The 21,497-nt window shown below is 36.3% G+C and overlaps 1 pseudogene; it reads left to right on the top strand.

Moving 5' to 3' along the window:
* The first annotated feature begins 20,403 nt into the window (after nucleotides 1-20,403).
* On the top strand, nucleotides 20,404-20,488 carry LOC124082395 (small nucleolar RNA SNORD116; annotated as a pseudogene).
* The last annotated feature ends 1,009 nt before the right edge of the window (nucleotides 20,489-21,497 follow it).

The raw sequence follows: 21,497 nt of genomic DNA, 5'->3' as shown, positions 1-21,497 counted from the left end.
TAATAAAGCATCCCAAGCCCCAATGCAAAGCTGCCGCGTGGAGCTTTCTCACAGGGTGGTGTACAGGGTGGTGAAAAATCATGTGCCAACTCTCCCAGATAAGGAGTTGTTTGTCACAGACCACAGCGGAGCCAGCGTCATCTTGTAATGGCGACCATAATCTGCAGAAACGGCAGAAGCGGCTCACCACAGCAGGGTATAATAGTCAGTCCATTTACCATTAATAAAAACAGATATTACCCCTCTCTGCTTACCTCCATCTGTATACATGGTCAACCCATCTAGAAGAGAAATGGTCTAAGGTTCAACATCTCCTAATTGTAGCTGTTCTGGAATAAGGGCCTCTGCAGTTGCCACCTTTTCCTTTGACAATGGTCATTATTCAACCTAGACAGGGGTGGTGACTTTTTACTTTAGTGGCAAGCCAGTCAGATATACAGAGGCCCCTACAAAAAAAAGGAAATTCCACAGACATCTGGGGTTTATGTAAAATTTCTCCTCCCCATATGGATAAAGGTATTGCCATAACATGTAGCTGAACATGAGTAATATTTTGTTGTTGATTGGAAGGTGCAGAGCATTGCAGCCACAGGGAGCTCTTGGACACCTGTTCATTGTTGCCTCCTATGCCCCAAACCAGGGTAGGCCTTTGAATGGGCCATGAATGAGGCCATACTGAAAGGGGAATAAGGGTAACATCAGCAAAGGTGTCCAATAATCCTGTAATTGGCTGCTTATTTAAACAAAGAGTCAATTTAGTCTATTTTCAGTAATTGGTAAGCAAGATCCAATGACAATAGAGCCAAACCCTGCATCTCCCCCTTTTATTTAAATGTTGTTGAGCTGAAACATAGGGAATCACAATCAGTTGAGCAATAGAGGATCATTTAGGTAGGCTTAAGGGAATATGGGACCACATTTGGACATATAGTGTGCCAATATAATCAGAATCAATTACCCCGGGAACCACAAATTTCCCCTCTTTAGCAATATGAGAACAAGGCAAAATTAATCCAAAGTATTTTTAGGTAAAGGCCCCTAAATTTAAGTAGCAATTTTATATACCTCCCAGGAAGCTGCATTTGGGCATCTGAGTAGTAATTAAATTTATGTTAGAGCTCCCTCTAGTGGTGGGAAAGGATTTCTGGAGGAATGTTTTGTTTGAACTGGAAATATTTGTGCCATCCAATCTTGAGGGGGCTGGAAAAACGGATTCCCCCTCCTTTTGCCCTGGGTGGGTAGCTTATAATTCTTTAAATACAGCAAAAGGTAACTACTCATGCTCTGGTTGACCAGCGGAATTTAGCTTAATAGGGCAAAAAGCCAAAATATGCGCGTATCTCCCTTCTTTTCCGCATAAACACTCAGCCAAAAGAGATTTAACTGGGGAGGCGGCAATGGAGGGGAAGGTGGCTGTGAAGGCAGGGGGAACATTTCCATCAAGGACTCTGTAGCAGCTGTTGCTAAGGGAGGGAGTCATTTGCTGAGAGATAGAGAACTTAGAAATAGCATCACAACAAAGAAACCAAGCATGCAGCACAAGCACAGGAGCTCATGGCTCCACATGAAGCTTCTTACCTATATTTTCACAATTTTTTGAATATAAAGCAAAACTTTCTATTTACCAGGGGCAATAAGAGTCTAGCTCTGCCTGCAAAGGATCAATGTGAGAATTACTTACAGTATGTCTACGCTTGCAAAGTGAATAGGATAGCTCAGCCTGATGATGACGTTGAATGTTAAATAGGGAATTTCCCATAGCTTACCAATGGGTATTGCTAGCCAATGAAAGACGCACATCAAAGCCTGTTCCAGACAGTAAGGTACTCCCTTTCCCCATCAGCATGTCTAGAAGAGTCCCTGTTTCAGGTGCCAGCTATGAAGAAATCAAAAGTAGACAGAGGCAAGGGCAAAATGAGTGCTCACCCAAGCTGCTGACTTTATTTATACCAATAGGCATCATTAGTACATTATTGTTTATTATTAAGTGATCTTTCACTTCTTGTATTTTCTCTCTGATTTTGTTTCCCCTAGGTTGAAAAATAGTCAGTGAAAATATGTATTTGCTGTCTGTGCCCAACTGATTTTAGTTTCTTCTTGAGATGTTAAATAAGTGTGGGAGTATGTCAAGTCCTTCCTTTTTATTATGTTGTTCACCAAGTTGAAGGTTGGCATTTTGGGAGATTAGTGTGGCAGGCCAGCGTGGGCTAGGTAGCAGAATTGCTGGTTTGGGCAGATGGGCCTGGAAGTGAATTTGCATTTCGGGCAAGCTGGGCTGCAGCCAGGCAACCAAGCAGCTGGCTAGGCCATGTGGTTCAGTGGCCTGCCCAGTAAGCTGAGTGGACTGGGTAGTAAAGCTGCTGGCTGTGCCAGGCATGCCTGGCAGCAAATGGCTTGGGGGCAAGCTGGGCTACAGCTGGGCAGCAAAGTGCTATCTGGGCCAGGTGGCGTAAAGCCTTGTTGGGCAGGCAGCCAGCCTAAGCCAAGCAGGCCAGGTTGTGATATGGCAAGGTGAGTGGGCCTGGGTGGTGAAGCAGCTGGCTACATCCAGTGGGCCTAGTTGACCTGGGCCATATGTCTCAGAGCTGGGCAATAGGTCCTGTGAACAGCAGTGAAGCAATGAAGCTGTGCTCTAAGTGAGGTAGGCCTGGCAGCCTGGGCCAAAGGCCTGCAGCTTTGGTAGACAGAGAGGTAGACCATGATGGAGATCAGGGAGTGGAGAGACCTAGGGACCTGGCTGGTGCTGGGACCCGGCAAATACAAGCCTCGGTGGCCCTTGGGAATCTGGTGAGTGCCAGACTAACTGACTAGACAGACTGAGAGCCAAATGCCCTTACACCCATGCTTCCAATAACTTGACTGACTATAGCTGGCCCCCTTCAGCCTCCACCAGCCATAGGACTCAAAGAGCTGGGGAGAGCCAGGCTCTCTCCAGCCTCTCCACCCTGTGTTTCCTCAGACAAAAAGCTCCCAATTTGTTAATTTCCATGCCTTTTCTAGCCCCAGGCAAGTCTTTACTAGGCTCAGATGGGCCCATGTGGACCTAGCTGCAAACTCACAGATCTGGGTTTTGGTGAGTCTTGATATACAGATGTGAGAGGTGTGAGATTTTTGTTCCATTTCTCAGGGGACTGAGGGCTCAGTAGGGGGGCATTTTCTGGCTTTCAGGGTGCCTGCTGTTCTCCCTGTAGATCTTTAGCACTTGAATAGTAGAGCAACCTGGGCCTCCTGAAAAAAGGAGAGGGAGACTAGAGATGGCTCTCCAAAATGGTGAATTCCAAAGACGAAGCACTCTTTTAATCTTGAAAACTGAACTTCTAAACCCATTTAACATTATCTCCCTCTATTACCCACCTCTCCCTGGTAGCTGCCATTCTTTTTTTTTTTATTATTATTATTAATTTGACTGATCTAGGTTGTATTTAAGTAGAATAAAGAAATATTTGTCTTTTGGGGCCAGTTGAGTTGCTTCTATCTTTCAGCTGTGTTTTTGGTTAAAACATTTTATAAAATCTCTGTTGTATTTACTTGCATGTTTACCACTTCTTTGCTGGCAGTTTCCTTCTTGTAAAAAAAAGGTCTTTAACATTTCTTCTAGTGCATTATCTACCAACAGTAATTCTTTCATCTTTTATTTGTCTGAAGAAATCAGACATAGCCAGCTTTCAGTCATTATTAGAGAATTCTTGACATAATCAACTTACTTTGGCTCACAGTTTTGGAAGTTCTAGTTTGTGTTTGGCTCTATTGTTTGGGGCCTATAGTGAGGTAGCACACTATTGCAGGAGTGTATGGTAGAGTGAAAGCATTCATCTCATAGTTGGAGAACAAAGACGGAGAGGAAGGAACTAGGGTCCCAAATCCTTTTCAGGGGAATGGCTTGAAAGATCCAATGACCTCCCACTAGGCTCCAGCTCCTAAAAAGCTTCATTGCTTACCAGTAGTGTCAACATGTGGACCAAACCTTTTATACATGGGCCTTTATAGGACATTCAAATTCAAATCATAGCAAAGACTTTCTTTTTTACTCTGTCCTGAAAAGACATTTTTAATGGATATAAAATTCCAAGTTAACATGTTTTATTTTTTACTTTAGTATTTTATTGATGTTACTACATTTCCTTCTGGCTTACATATGTTGCAATTAGAAGTCTGTTATTTGTTCCTCTGTGTATAACATTTAATTTTCTATTTTCTCAATGTTTTCATAATTTTGTTTATTTTTCTTTCTAGCTATGATTTGATTTTTTTGGTGGTGTCTATATTTTACTGCTTGGATTTTTCTGAAACTCTTATTTCTCTGGTTTCCTTTTTAAAATTTATTTAGAAAACATTTAGCCATTATTCCTTCAAGTACTTCTTCTCTTTTTTTATACTCTTCTTCTGCAAATCCAGCTATATATTTGTTTAACCATTTGTTATTTCCCAAAATCTCCTCAATGCAGCCCCCATTTCTTTCTTTCCTTTATGTTTGAAGTTGATAATTTTTAACTCTTCTCTGTCAATTCACCAATTCTTTAACCATTTCAAATCAGAAAATATTGTCCTTATATATTTTTGTATCATTTTGTTACATTTTCATTCATAACTATCATCTTATTACTTTTCCAATTATGATATAACTTGATCTTCCTTTTTCCAGTTATTATGGTGAAGATTTGGGTAATTGATTTTATAAATTTTTTAATATGTTTAAAGTACTTTAGCTTCTACCAAATTTTCATTGGCATTCAATGAAAAATATTTCTAATTTCTCTTGTAATATTTTTTCCTTTGTTCTTTGTGTTATTTAGTAATGTGTTGATTATTTCCAAAATATTTTGTGCAACTTACAGACACATCATTGTTTTTCATTTTTATCTTATTCCTAGTGTAACTAAAGAAAGCTTAATTAAAGAAAATTATAAACTTCACTTTAATTCTATAGCATTTATTTGTTCATATCACAGAGTGATATGTGGCACATAATTCATGTGCTTTTTTAAAAGTATGCATTCTTTGTATTATGCATCTTGTTAGATGTTATGTTTTATAAATATCACTTAGTTCAAGTTGGTTGGTGGGCTTTCCACTGCTCTTCCTATTGTAGTCATATATGCCAAAGATAGCAGTAACTCATAGAAATCCTGCATAACACATTTCCAGTAAACTGAGCAAATAACCCACACTTAGCATACTACATTCCACTTTTCCATTAATTCAACTATTTCAAGGGAAATTTCTAGTAAAAATACAATTTTTTAATCATGATTATTTTTAATTGTTCATTGCCACGATATCAACTTTCATATGTACATATAAATAGTTACAGACCATAAATATCCATATGGCAAAATATTTTCCTCTAGGCAAAAAAGGAAAAACAAATTTTTGCAATAAACAAGACTTAATACTGAAGACAGATAGATGCTGAGGTAATTTTTTATCTAAAGGGACTTCACCCTACATTGCATTCTCACTCTGAGAACTAAAGTAGTTAAGAAATTCCTGTCTCATAACAAAATTACAATACATGTTTTCAAACCAAATGAAAAATAATTACAAATAGGTAAATAAATAAAATTCCTGACAAATTCAATCATGACATTATTTCTTTTTTTAAGGTATTTTTAGTTTTACTTTTAATCAATAAAGTGTATATATTCATGGGGTAAAATGTGTTTTAATACATGGATACATTGTAGAATGATCAAATCAGAATTAGCATATCTGTCACTTCAAATATTTATTATTTCTATGAGGTAAGAAAACATGAAACTCCTTTAGTTAATTTGAAATATACCTTAACTATAGTCACCTTGTTCTACAACAGAACACCAGAACTCATTTCCAACTTTGTACTTTTTTCTCCACCCAACCCCCACACCCACAACCAGATTTAGGTAACTGATATCCACCATCCTACTGTCAGAATTTGACTTTGAGCCCAGCGCAGTGGTGCATACCTATAATCCCAGTGGTTCTGAAGACTGAGACAGGAGGATGGTGAGTTCAAAGATCCTCAGCAAAAGTGAGGTGCTAAGCAACCCAGTGAGACCTTGTCTCTAAATAAAATACAAAATAGGGCTGGGGGTGTGGCTCAGGGGTCCAGTGCCCCTGGGTTCAATTCCTGGAATTCACTTCCCCAAAAAAGAATTTGACTTTGATAGATGACCATATAAATGGTCCTCTAGATTCACCCCATCTCGTAAACAAATGATAGCATTCCCTGTCCTTTGTCAAGGCCCAATAGTACTCATTGTGTTTACATTCTTCTTTACTCCAGTCATCCTTTGGACACTGATTGTTTCCATGTCTTGCCTATTGTAAATAATACTGGAAAAAAAAACAGGAGTGTAGATAACCCCTCAGCATACTGACTTCAATTTCTTTGGATAAATACCCAGTAACCCAGTAACCCAGTACTGGGGTTGCTGGATCATATTGTAGTTCTGTATTTCTTAAGCAATCTCCATACTATTTTCCAAAATGGATGTACTAACTTATAATACCACAAATAGATCAAGATTTTTTTTTCTCCACGTTATCAGCAATTGTTATCTTTTTTAAAATAACCAATCTAGCAGGTATAAGATAATATCTTATTGTAATTTTTATTTGCATTTCTTGGAATCAATATCTTATTGTGATTTTTATTTGCATTTGTTGGAATCTGTTAAGCATTTGAGAAATGTCTATTCAAATCGTTTGCCAATTTTAATAAAATACGTCTTGCTACTGACTATTCTGAGTTTCATGTCTATAGCCAGGATAAAAAACACTGATGAAACCCTTCAAAGAACCTACAAGACAGATTTCTGGCAGAAACTAAGTAAAGGAAACTGATGGGTTTGGGGTTTTTTAGAGGGAGGGCTGTATTTTAAACTATTTTCTTTTATTTCCTAGTGTTATGCTTGAATTCGGGATCCCCAAAAGACCACCAGAGACAAAAATCGATGTAAGCAGCAAAGAGGTGTTTATTTGAGCTAGCTCAGTCCTCCGCGTGCACACAGCAACTGGTGATGCTGAGAGGCCCGAGTCCAGGGTTTGAAGCAGTTTTATACACTCTTTGGGGAAGGCAGGGACTTCACAAACATCATAGCATCTCTTAGCAAATCATCACACACAGCAAGAAAATCAGAAAATATGATTAGCACATTCACTGGCGGGAACAAGTTGGGTAGGGGTGATTGGTTAGTACAAGAGGGGGATTCATTTGAACTGATTGGCTTAAGCCATGAGGGAAGTATGTGCTGAACTACATAGTTTCCCAACACAATCAACCACCATCAACTACTGGGAGGGTCATCTGGCATCCCAGGTATTTTCCCTGTCTCATGCTGATTGGTGGTTGCTAGGGTCCTAACCTAGCCTGATTGAGTCAGGGACACCTGGCTCCTTGGATCTCTCCTGTTATTTGTAGATAAAACTACTCAGCAGGGTTGGTTTGTGCCTAGGAGTGTTCTGTGGGTCTTTCCAAGGACAAGGGTCACGCCCCCTTCCTAGGACAGGCTTTGCTCTGAGGTAGAGGCTGGTTTCTCACCAGTTGATAATCAGGCGATGTTTGTATGCAGAAAATTATGTGATATTATCTCCCATTACTTTTGAGGATGGGCTCCCTCCCTGAACAAAAGAGAACAGGATCCATGAGTGCCTGCATCAAGGAACTGTCTCTTTGTCTAGAGGTTATATCCCCAATCCTGGAGCCTCTAGCATCAGCAATTTATGCCCCTCCTTCCATTATGACTTCTGAATTTAACTGCTGTTAAATTCATAGGTGGCCATGAAAAAGATGCAAGCTTCCAAACTATCCAACCTTACCATATGACTTGTAATTCCCTGGGGAAAACATGGGACCCTGAATGAAATGAATCTTGATCTGTGTTGAGACTCCAATGGGAGGGGATACTTGGCCTCACTTAGAACAGGGGAATCATAGCTGAGTCTAATTTACACTTTTGGCTCAATTTGGGTTTTTGAAACAAGGTCTGAGAAGTCCTTAGGCCTGCATATAGGAACTTTGGTCTATTTCCTTTCATTTTTACAGAATAGGCTGAGCTGTAGAATGGTATTAAAGTTTGTATTTCCCTCTGATGGCCATGATAATCTATTAGAGAATTGGTATTGAGACCATGTTTGGCAACAGCAGAACATAGGGATAAAGGCTAGAATAAAGAATTGACTCTCTTCAAAAGGCTGTGGGCATAAAACTCCTTTTTTTGTAGTCAAAGAAGCTAGCAAAGCACATAGGAACAATCATGGAGAGAATCTCTACATGGTTGTAAAGGCTGTGAACAAAGAGTTCCCAGGCACTTCCCTATGAGCCATTTCATGTCCCTCTCTCAACACTAGAGCCTTAACAGCTATAACTAATATGCAGCAGGGAAGGGAATGCTCCAGAAAGAAAGAGGCAGAAAAATGCACCTCAGAAAGATGTGGGGTACGTGTGAAGGAGCTTACCTCGGTGATGATATTAATGGGACCTCCAAATATGATTCCACCAGTTACCAGTGACAATAAGTTCCTTTTCCCCAGATGTTGAAGACTGCATATCCAAGAAAGTTCAAGGCAAGCATAGAAAACAAATTTTATTTAAAGAATAGAAACAGACTTATCAACAGAAAAGGGAACCCAGAGTTGGTATCTAAAGAAGTGGGGGTATCCTACCCCTTTCATACATTTTAGATTTTCTTTGTTCTCCTGCCCTCTTCCCCACTTATCTTGTCTCTCTTCTCTCCCTATCCAACTTATATGACCAGTGGCCATGGGATAGGCAAAAATGGGAGAAGCAAATGGGCAGGGGAAGGGCCAAATGGTGAAGTGATCCAGGCAGTGATCCAGGAGACATGAGTTAACAGTTCCTGCAACTCTCTGCAGGGAGGAACAATTCCTGGGGCAGGTTATTTTAGCAACAGGTTAGAGGAGCAGGAGGCGGAAGGACTCTGGAAGGAGGAGGGGGGAAGGGTAGCATTTGATTTCCTTTCCTTTTCAACTAGCCCTCACCTTCCCAATTGGATTCAATTATTTATTAACTATGTTGACTGTCCTTTTTGCCCCCTGGCCTCACAGATATCCATATATAAATATATATAAACCTTTATATATGTAAATTGGAATTTTTTTTCTGGATATGAAATATCTATTCCTCTTCTTTTTAAAAGAATATCCCAATTTTGAAAATGTTCTCATTTTTGTAGGATGCACACTGACTACTGTGAAAAAGGGCATCTTACAATTTTTTTAGAAACTTTCTATGAATATTCTTTTACTAAGTTTTAATTACATTAATTATAAGTCAACCCAAGCATGACGGCAGACACCTGTAATCCCAGCAACCCAGGAGACTCAGACAGGAGAATTACAAATTTGAAGTCAACCTCAGCAATTTACCAAGACCCTTATAAAAAGAACAATATGAATAACCGCTGGGAATGTAGTTCAGTAATAGAGAGATCCTGAGTTCAATCCCAGTACTGGGGGAAAAAAAGTCAGGTTCCTTTTTTATTATTATTATCCTTGGTCATGTGAAATCACCAAGATCTTTATCATTTACTATTCAGTTTGATAGAATTTTACTGACACTATACAATCCAATTTTTTCAAAGTTACTTTCTAGTTTTTTGTCCTTTGCAGTTAATGCTCACAGGAACATTAAACACTTAAAGGTCATCTGAACAGAAACAATACAATATGAGTGGGAAAAAATGAATTAAATTATGGTACATTTTGTAGTAAATTATGAAATCAATGTTCACTATGACATCATTCAGTATTATCAGAATGAAATTTTTCTCTTACCACAATTATATATATATAAACCACATTGAAAAAGCAAAAACACAGAACTACTTCTTCCCCATTGTCCAATGTAATCATTTGTCAACTTCTGTCACACTAGGCTGGGCAGCAACCTTCAGCAAAAATATTAGAGTAATCTCCAAGCAAAAAGAAATGCATTAATAATAACTTCCCTAATTTTAAGGCTATTCCATTCTTGTTTTTAAATAAACAAAATGTGGTTTTACCACAGTCTCACATCCCAAAGAATGATTTCTGTGAAACTTCCGACAGAATTTCATCTTTTGAATTGTTCTATCTTCCCTTTAGAAAGACGTCCAAAAATAAGTGAATGTTCTTTCACATTCCTTTCAACTACAATGCAGTCACTCTGATGAAATTGGACCTACTCAGGTACTTCCTTTTTAAACAGCTCCCTTCATGCGAAAGCTTTTGGAGCAGTCAGGCTACTCAACTGAAGGGTCTGAAAATCAAATTCAGAAGTTTCTCATGGAAATTCAGTTTATCTCCAAATCTCCTGAGTTGAGACATGCCCTCAGTTTCAACCTCTGCTGACCTGATGTTGGCTCAGCTGCTCGATTTCCTGTCCCTTCTTTCTAGGCATCTCAGCAAGCACAAGAGTAATCTCTTCTATGGACCCCAGAGAATTCAGTTAAGTTATCTTCAGTTTTCCTGAGCTGAGTGACACACTCAACTTCCAGTTCTGTTGACCTAAACCAGCGCCTTCCTACAAGCCAATCTGAAACCATTTATCTCCTGCAGGCACCTGTGTTGGGTTGAGTGCATGCTTACTCACTTTCTTTCCAGGCATCTCCCTGAGTGCCACAGTGATCTCTTCTGTACACCTCTGCCCCTGACACAAATACTCAGGCTTCTGTAGGATGTGAGCTGCAGGTGGGGCTGGTGGGCAGGGGTGGCTGGCAGAACAGGGTGACTGGCCACACGGAGCTTCTGAGGACATTCTGCATGTGCCAGGATCCTTGGAGCTCTGTAAAATACAATTCTAAGATAATTTCCCTTGAGCTCTATTTGTGTATGTGAGGGTACTTGAAATTGAACCCATGGGGGTGCTTTGCCACTAAGCCATATCCTGTCCTTTTATTTTCATTTTGAGACAGGGTCTTGCTAAATTGCTAAGATTGGCCTCGAGCTTGCCAGTCTCCTGAGTCTCTGGGATTACAAGTCTATGATCCAACACCCAGCAGCTCTCTTGGTTTATGTGTACTTAAATAAGTGAGTATAAGCCAGAGATTGTGTGCATAAATATTGATAAACATTTTGAGCAATATTGGGAGGAAAGGCATAATGAAATTATATTCAGAATGTTTCATTTTTAATCATTTTTAAGTGACACATAAAATTGTTATATCTTTATGGGGTACCATGTAATATTTTGGTGTATGTATACACTGTGTAAATCAGGTTAAACATATGTATCTTCCCCAAAGATCTATTATTTCTTTATAGGAAAACTTGTAAAGTACTTCTTTCTAGCTTTTTGAAATTTACAGTATGTTATTATCTATAGTCACCCTACTATGCAATAGGACCCCAGAAATTATTGCTTCTAATATGTACCTGTTGATGAACATTCCCCAAAATTACCTCCTCTTCTACTCTCTCAAGCCTGTAGTAACTACCATTCTACTCTCAACCTCTATGAGATGTACTTATTTTCAATTCTGCAAATGAGTGAGATCATGTGGTATTTGTCTTTCTATGCCTAGGTTATTTTACTCAATAAAATGTCTTTTCAGACAATATAATGTTTATCCATGTTGTTACAAATGACAAGATTTTACTCTTTTATGGCTAATTAGTATTCCATTGTGTATGTGTTATATGTATGCCACATTTTCTTTATTTATAGGTTGATATACATTTTGATTTATTTCCTGGCAATTCAAAATAGTGCTTCAACAAACATGGGAGTGCAGATACCTCTTGTACAAAATGAATTCATTGCCTTTGAATATATAACCAGGAGTAGGATTTTTGGATTATATAGTAGTCTATTTTTATGTTTTGAGGAATCTCCATACTATTTTCCATAATGGCTGTACTAACTTACATTCCACCAACAGTATGTATATAACTTTTCTCCACATTCTTGTCAGCCCTTGTTATTGTTTGGCTTTTTGATAACAGCCATTCTATCAGGAGTGAGGTGACATCTCATTGTAGTTTTGATGAGCATTTCCTCCATGATAAGTGATGTTGAGCATTTTTTTCATTTACCTGTGGGCCATTTGTATAACTTCTTTTTGATAAATGTCCATTTAGGTCTATTAACCATTGCTGAATTGGATTATTTGGGGTTTTGCTCTTGAGTTTTTGAGTTCTTTATATTGATATTAAACATTTATTATATATGTGATTTGGAAATATTTTCTCCCATTCTGTGGATTATCTCCTCATTATATTGACTGTTTCCTTTCTTGGGCCAAAGCTTTTAGATTGATGTAACTCCATTTGTCTTTTGATACTTTTGTGATCTATGATTTCGGGGTTATATCTAAAAAAATCCTGACCTATTCTAATCTCATGAAATGTTTCTCTGATGTTTTCTTCTAGTAATATCATACTTTCATGGTTTAACTTTTTAATCATATTTGAGCAGAGTTTTGACTGTGAGAGATAGGGGTCTGGCAAGTGTTTCTTAAATAATTGTTTGTGGTTAGTAGATGAGAGAAGAAACTGTGACATTATTCATAATAGGAATATGTCAGCTCTGATTTACACATAGTAAGCACAGGAAATTTGCACATATGCTATTATGTATATACTTTTATTAGGATAGTATTGAAAGCTAGGTTCTATATAACTAAAGATTTGCATGTACTTGAAAATAAATTGGTACAATCAAAAGAATTATGATCATTCACTGTAAACAAAGGAGATTTATCCCTGGGATAAGGATGGTTACAAATCAATCAAAAGGATACATAAATCAATAAGTGTTGAGAGAGAATGAGAGGATGGCCAAATATATGAATACAAAATAATGGCAGATGCTCATTCTCTGGGTCTATTACACTTCGTTATGGAATTAAAATTTTATGAACATATTATACATATTAATGGGATTCATTGTGATATTTCAATACATACATATTGTGTGCACTGATCAAATCAAGCTTCTCTTTATCTAATACTACTCAGTATTCCATATTCAGGTCAACATTTTTACTTATTTATTTATTTATTTTTACTTAATAATCATGAACTTTATGAGTTCATTTTCCATCTTTGTCTTTTGTCCTGTTTTCCTCAGATGAATTGTAAACAGTGATACAGTACTTCAGAAAACAGAGATAAGTGAATGCTACTGATTCCTTTAAAGTAATTCCCTTGTGTTTGATGATGTCTGCTTTTGAGTCCTTTTTCATTTTGTTCATGGGCTTTTGAACATGTTTTATGGAAGAATCTTTCATTTCACCAGTTTCCTGTGCTATGATCTCTTTCCATTTTATCTTCTGATGCTCTGATAAAAACTGTAAAATCAATAGTATTTATTGTATATTTTCCTCTATTATATTTTATCCAGATAGTGCAATTCAACCATTGTTTAGTATTTGCAGTTACATACGATCACCTTTAAACCTTTAAAGAAATCTAAGACATTTAAAGAAATCTAAGACATTCATCAAAACACCAAGAACATGTTGACTGAACCCTTTGACACAAAGGTATTCCCTTGGTTTGGAACACATAGTAAAGTGAAAGCAGCTTACTAAAGAGTCCTCTAGATAACAATGTAAGAATAATCCATTCTAGCAGATTTGCAAATGTCAATGGCTCTACAGAAATCTTAAATATTTCACGCAGGGAAAATTCAAAATAAATTTTAGAACCAGCAAGTGAATGAATCTCACTAGAAGAATAGCTAAAGAAAGGAAAGTCTTAATAAGTCATTAGAAATAAATCAAAATGGCAGTAAATAATACTTATCTGTCTATAATATTATTAAATGTAAATAATCTCAGTTCTGCAATTAAAAGACTGGCTAAGTAGATTTAAAAACATGACTCAATCAAGTGTTTTAATCAGAAGAAATAAGGAAGGTCACTTCATACTGGTAATGGGAACTCTTCAACAAGAAGAGTTATAATGATTATAAAGGTTTATTCCTCAAATGTTGGTGCACTTACTTACATAAAATGAACACTACTTGACCTAAAGTCTTAGATAGAATACAGTACAATAATTACAACATACTTGTCTCATTTATGTCATTGAGACATAACTCATAAGACCTAAAGATACTATTAATCAAATGGACCTAATAGACATCTATAAAATATTTCATTCATCAACAGCTGAATTTCCTTTCTAGAAAGCTATATAGGGAAACTTTTCCAAAACACACTATATTTTAGGTCACAAACTAAGTCTTAGCAAGTACAAAAAAATCAAGATAATTCCTTGCATCTTATCCAGATCATAAGGAATGAAATTAGAAATCAATAGCAAGATAAAAAAACAGAATCCATTTTGTGCTGAATTATTAATTGTCATAATCAAGTCTTAGCAAATCTAAAAAAAATTAAGGTACTTCTTTGCATATTACCATGTCAATATGGATGAAATTAAAAATAATAAGGTAAAAAGCAGAAACCATTTTTGCTAAATTGTTATTGGATTTCTCTGTTCCTATTTAACTTATGCAATGTCAGAAATGAGGCTGGTTTTATATGATAGTTATGCCTAATTATTTTCTATTTTATTCATTCAATTTCATTACATAATTTTTTAATGAAGTAGTTAGTAAACTGAAATCCTTACTCTTCTGTGTAACAAGAAGGCTCCTGAGACTATATACATTTTTAAGATATTTTCTTTGTTGTTTAATCAGCTAAATCACATTGGTATGACAAATTCATTTAGTTCTTCTACTTTCATTATCACTTTACCATTGAACATAAACAATAATATTTTTTTATTTCTACTGTTGAATTTTTCAGTTCTGTAATTTACATTTGGTTCTTTTTTTAAATAATGTCTGCTACCAACTGAGATTTTCTACTTTTGCCATTTATTTCAGGAATATATATATACTTGATAATTCAATTATACCCTCACTTTTAAAATATTTACTAGATAACCACGATATTTAACTAATCTTAAAGTTATATCAGTTGATTGTCTTTTCTCATCTTCATTGTACGTTTTCCTTCTGTTTGTGATCTTCCTAGTTTGCATGGTGTGTGTGTGTGTGTGTGTGTGTGTGTGTGTGTGTGTGTTGAGGGGGGGAGAGAGAGAAGAAGTGGTAAAGGGAAGAGAGAAGAAGGAGGAGGAGGAGGTAGAGGAAGAGGAGGAGGAGAAGAAGAAGAAGAAGAAAAAGATGAGGAAGAAGAGTAGGTAGAGGAGAAAATCCTGGGTATTCAATATTAGGTTACCAGGTTAAGGCGATCTGGATCCCATTCTTTTTGTCCTCAGAATGCTCTGTTTTTGTGTGTGTGTGTGGGGGGGGGTTCTTTTCTTTTTAAAATTTTTGAACACTTTATTTTTTTTTCACTTTTTTTACTGTGGGTGCATTATAGTTGTACATAATCATAGAACTTGTCATTGTATATTCATATATGTACACAATATAATTTGGCCAATATCACTTGCCAGCACTTTCCCTCTCTCTCTCCCCTTCTCTCATCCAGTGGTCCCTCCCTTTGATTTTCATGAGATTCCCCCACGTACTTTCCTTTCCTTTTTCCTTTGTAGTTTCCACAGATGAGAGAAAACACTTGATTCTTGACCTTTTGAGTTTGGCTTATTTAACTTAGCATGATGTTGTCAAATTCCATTCACTTTCCTAAAAATAAAATAATTTCATTTTTCTCTATGGCTGAATAAAACTCCATTGTTTATATGTATACCATAAGTTCTTTATCCATTCATCCACTGATGGATACACAGCTAATTCCATAGTTTGTCAATTGTGAATTGTGCTGCTGTAAAAATGAGCATGTATGTATCACTGTACTATAATGACTTTAATTCTTTAGGTTAAATACTGAGTGAGGAATGCTACAGCTGGGTCATAGAGTGGTTCCATATATAGTCTTTTCAGGAACCTACATACTTATTTCCAAAGTGATTGTACTAATTTTTAACCCAACAGTGTAAAAGTGTTCTTTTTTTTTCACATCCTCTTCAGCATTTATTAGTGTCTATATTCTTTTTTTCTATTCAGTTATACATGACAGCAGAATGCATTTTGTTCCAATATACATATACGGAGCACAACTTTTTATTTCTCTGGTTGTACATGATGCAGAGTTGCATCATTTATGCAATCATATATGTACCTAGGGTAATGATGTCTGTATCATTTCACCATCTTATGTATAGCATCTATATTCTTGATGACTACCATTCTGACTGTCATAGGATGAAGTGTCAGTGTAGTTTTGATTTGAATTTCCCTAATTGCTAATGATATTGAACAATTTTCCATATATTTGTTGGCTAATTGTATTTCTTTTAAGAAGTGTCTGTTATTTCATTTGCCCATTTATTAATTGATTTATTTTGTGATTTTTTTAAGCTCTTTATATATTCCAAATATTAATCTTCTGTCAGAAGAGTAGCTAGCAAAAACCTTATTCCATTTTGTAGGTTTTCAACTTATATTCTTGTTTCCTTGCTGTGCAGAAGTTTTAAAATTTAATGTCATTACATTTATTAACTCTTGGCATTTTTTCCTGAGTTTTAGGAATCCTATTGAGAAAGTTGTTGCCTGAGTCTATTATATGCTGTAGTGTTAACCCTACATAATCTTCTAGGAGCAGCATAGTTTTGGGTCTAATTTCTAGGACTTTGATCCATTTTGAGTTGATTTTTGTGTAGGGTAAGTGATAATAGTCTATTCTCATTCTTCTACATATGAATGGGAAAATAGTTTTCCCCGTACTATTTATTTAAAAGGATGTCTTTTCTCCAATGTGTATTTTTGGAATCTTTATCAAGTTTCAGATAACAGTAGATGTGTGGGTGTTCCTCTGTGTTTTCTATTCTGTACCATAGTCTATGTGTCTGTTTTTATGCCAGTGCCATGCAGTTTTTGTTAAAATAGCTCTGAGTATAATTTGAAGTCAGATATTGTGATGACTCCACCATTTATATTTTTTAAATTTTTTATTCTAATTTGTTACATATGATAGCATAATGAATTACAATTCATATTATACATATAGAGCACAATTTTTCATATCTCTGGTTGTATACAAAGTATATTCACACCATTCATGTCTTTATACATGTACTTAAGGTAATGATGTCCATCTCATTCCACCATCTTTTTTACCCTCCTACCCCCTCTGTCTCTCTTCCTCCCTTTTACCCTATCTAGAGTTTGTCTAATCATCCCATGTTCCCCCTCCCAACCCCACTATGAATCAACCTCCTTACATTAGAGAAAACATTTGGTTTTGGGCGATTGGCCAACTTCACTTAGCATTATATTCTCCAACTCCATCCATTTACTTGCAAATGCCATGATTTTATTCTCTTTTATTGCTGAGTAATATTCCATTATATACCACATTTTATTTATCCAATCATCTATTGAAGGGCCTCTAGATTGGTTCCACAGTTTAGCTATTGTGAATTGCGTACAATAAACATTGATGTGGCTGTGTCCCTGAAGGGTGCTATTTTTAAGTCCTTTGGGTATAGACCAAAGAGTGGGATAACTGGGTCAAAAGGTGGTTACATTCCCAGTTTTCCAAAGAGTCTCCATACTGCTTTTCATATTGGCTGCACCATTCTGCAGTCCCACCAGCAATGTATGAGTGTGCCTTTTCCCCCATATCCTCGCCAACACTTATTATTGTTTGTATTCTTAATAGCTGCCATTCTGACTGGAGTAAGAGGAAATCTTAGAGTAGTTTTAATTTGCATTTCTCTACTTGCTAGAGATGTTGACCATTTTTTTTCGTATACTTGTTGATTTACTGTATATCACCTTCTGAGAAGTATCTGTTCAGTTCCTTGGCCCATTTATTGATTGGGTTATTTGGTTGTTTTGTTTTTGTTTTTGTTTTTTTGTGTTTGGCTTTTTGAGTTCTTTATATACCCTAGAGATTAGGGAATATATGCTCTATCTCATGTGCAAGTGGTAAAAATTTGCTCCCAAGTTGGAGGCTCTCTATTCACCTCACTGCTTATTTATTTTGCTGATAAGAAGCTTTTTGGTTTTAATCCATCCCATTTATTAATTCTTGATTTTAATTCTTGCACTATAGGAGTCTTATTAAGAAAGTAGGGGCCTAATCTGATATGATGGAAATTTGGGCCTACTAGATGCAGAGAAGATGGAAAGATCTCCTTTGTTTTTGGATAGGCAGAATTAGTATTGTTAAAATGACCATTCTACCAAAAGAATTATTCAGATTTAATGCAATTCCAATCAAAATTCCAATGATATTCCTCATAGAAATAGAAAAAGGCAGTCATGAAATTCATCTGGAAAAATAAAAGTCCCAGAATAGCTAAAGCAATCTTAGCAAGAAGAGTGAAGCAGAAGGCATCACTATACCAGACTTTAAACTATACTACAGAGCAATAATAACAAAAACAGCATGGTATTGGCACCAAAATAGACTGGTAGATCAATGGTACAGAATAGAGGACACAGAGACTAGCCCGCATAATTACAGTTATTTTATATTAGACAAAGGCACCAAAAACATACATTGAAGAAAAGATAGCCTCTTTAACAAATGGTGCTGGAAAAACTGGAAATCCATATGCAAGAAATAAAATTAAACCCCTATCTCTCACCATGCATGAAACTCAACTCAAAGTGAATCAAGGACAAAGGAATTAATCTATCATTTCTTTTGTGGCTTAGAATTTCTTTAGCTATTGGTTTTTTATTCCTCCAAATGAATTTTAGGACTATTTTTTCCTAGTTATGCAAAGAATGCCATTGGAATTTTTATGGGGATTGCATTGAATCTGTGCATTCCTTTGGATAGTATGGACATTTTAACAATATTAAGTCTGCCTATCCATGAACATGGGAGGTCTTTTCATCTTCTTGTGTCTTCTTCAGTTTCATTCTTCAGTGTTCTGTAGTTTTTATTGTAGAGGTCTTTCAACTCTGTCTTAGACAGCTTTTTTGCCACTGTGAGCAAAAGATCTAACAAGAACAATTAGAAGAGGAAAAGTTGGAGGGTCATGGTTTCAGAAGTATAAGTCCATAGATGGCCAACTCCATTCCTCAGGGCCTATGATGAGGCAGAGCATAATGGTGGAAATGTGAGGTGAAGGAAAGCAACTGAGAACAGGACACCAGGAGGCAGATAGAAAGCTCTGATCAAGGACAAGATATAAACCCCAATGGCACACCCCTGATGACTCACCTCATCCAGCCACAGCCTCCTTGTCTACAGTTATCACCCAGTTAATCCCTATCAGAGCGTTAATGAACTGATTAGGTTAAGACTCTTATAACCTAATAATTTCACCTCTAAGCTTTCTTGCACTGTCTTAAACATGAGCTTTTGGGGGATACCTAATATCTAAATCATAACAACCTCCTTAGTCAGATGTATTCCTAGGTTTTTTTGTTTTGTTTTTTGAGACTGTTGTAAATGGGATTATTTTCCTGATTTCTTTCTCATTAGATTCATTGTTGGTATATAGGAAAACTATTGACTTTTGTAACCTGATACTTTGCTCATTGGTTTATTAGCTCTAGCAGTCTTTTGGTGAAGTTTCTTGGATCTTCTAAATAGAAGATCATATCATTTATAAGCAGTGATAATTTGACTTCCTCCTTTCCCTCTTTTATTTTCTTCTCTTGCCTAATTACTCTGGATAGGATTTCTAGTGCTATATCCATTTATGTTTTTAAAATTTTGTTAAGAATGAACCCTTTTTACATTTAACATCAATTCCTTGGGATGTGGTTCCAATGGCAATCTAATTATTAGATCTTGTAGGGTGCTATTTTGGCCAGTTAGTCTATCTGATACTGCTTAACCTCCAACTAACTCACTAGTGCTGCCTGAGATGTCAAAGTGTTTTCCCTAGATAGGTATGCCTGTGTCTCTAAGAGTAGAGAGAATCTGGCCCACGGGAATAGAGTGCCTCTGGTTCAGGCAACTCACATGGCCTATGTCACATAGGAAAAAAGCTTCAGCAAGTATATAAGGAGATGCTCCAGTGTGGGGAACATCCATACCAAACAGTCAAGGATGCCTGCTGTGCAGGGATTCCTAATCTCTTTGAACAGTGCATGTCTGTATTGTACATATTTACTCACTTTTACTCTGTTCTTATGATTCAATAAAAAAAGCTTAGATTTTGCTATGAAATTTATTTTTCACCTTGATAAATGACATCATAAAAAGTATAAAGAAGTCTTACATCAAAACCTTAAGAGCCAGTGGAAATTCTGGCATGGTTATAGTTTGTCTGAAAGTACTGACATTCCTTCTAGGGAATCACGGCACCCTCCAATGACACTGGACTCTAGCTATGTTAAGCAATCATGGAGCTTGTCATTGACTGTGATCCTGGTTTTCATGATTGAAGAGTATGTCCCAGAGTGACAGAAAGCTGTATGGTCTCTATTTGCCACATATTTCAGGCTCAAGATCCCTTTTATTAAATGTCCTTGGATTGATGATGATGACTTAAAAAATAGATCTCATTGGAATCTAAACAAAATGAGTGACCAAACCACTTCTGTAAAATGAGGTCCAGCACAGGGACATGAGGAAATATTTTAGGTATTCAGGCAGTTGGACCCACAAAATATTTGAAAATCCTCTGATTACATAAGTTAAAGTAATTAATTAGACAGCTGTGGTAAAAATAGTACCTCCTTTGTTGCTTGACTGACAACAGACATACATTTTCATTAAAAAATCTTGAGGATCAGCACTTGCATAGTGAATTTTATGGGTATTGTTTGTGCCTATACTTGAGTCACTTACACTGTTTCCTTAGATGGGGCAGTAATCTCAATGGGAACAATCTATTGGGGCACCTAGTAAACAACCAATTTAAAGGAGTCATAGGTTGTTATTTGATATCTTTAAGTAAAAGAAATAAATGGAAATTGTACAGTTCTTTCTATTCATGTGGATGAATCCTTTACAATGTATTTTTCCCTAATTGTATTATGATAAAATACATACACATTTATAACTGTAAAAATTAGTAAGCGTACAGGTTAGTGTTATTAAATACACTTATATTGTTATATAACCATAACCACCATCATCAGATAGTTATTTTATATAATTGGATATATACAGTATTTATCTTTTTGTCTATTTCATTTAACATAATACTCAATATATATCTATGTTGTAAGTATATGTCAGAATTTTCTTCTTGATAAGACTGAATATTCCATTTTATGGATAGACCATGTTTTACTTGTCATTCCACCCATTTTTACATGGTTTGCTTCTACAGTTTACCTGTTATAAATACTGCTGTTATGAACATGAATCACAAATATCAACTTGAGACCCTGGTTTTAATTTTTTTGATTAAATCCCTGGGAGTGAAATTACTATATTATATAGTTAACCTATTAATATTTTGAGGAAATATCACAGTCTTTTCCACAGTAGCTATGTCATTGTACATTCTTACCAATGGTGTACAAACATTCCAATCTCTTTGCATCCTTGCCAACACTATTTATTTTCTGCTTCTCTGATAGTACCTACCCTAATGGATATGAGGATGTATATTAA

The sequence above is a fragment of the Marmota monax genome, unplaced genomic scaffold, assembly GCF_021218885.2.
Source record: "Marmota monax isolate L192 unplaced genomic scaffold, Marmota_monax_Labrador192_F-V1.1 WCK01_AAM20220418_F8-fsc00179, whole genome shotgun sequence".
NCBI classification, from domain to species: Eukaryota; Metazoa; Chordata; class Mammalia; order Rodentia; family Sciuridae; genus Marmota; species Marmota monax.
Note: the sequence above shows the minus strand (reverse complement) of the source record. Positions and strands in the feature narration are given on the sequence as shown.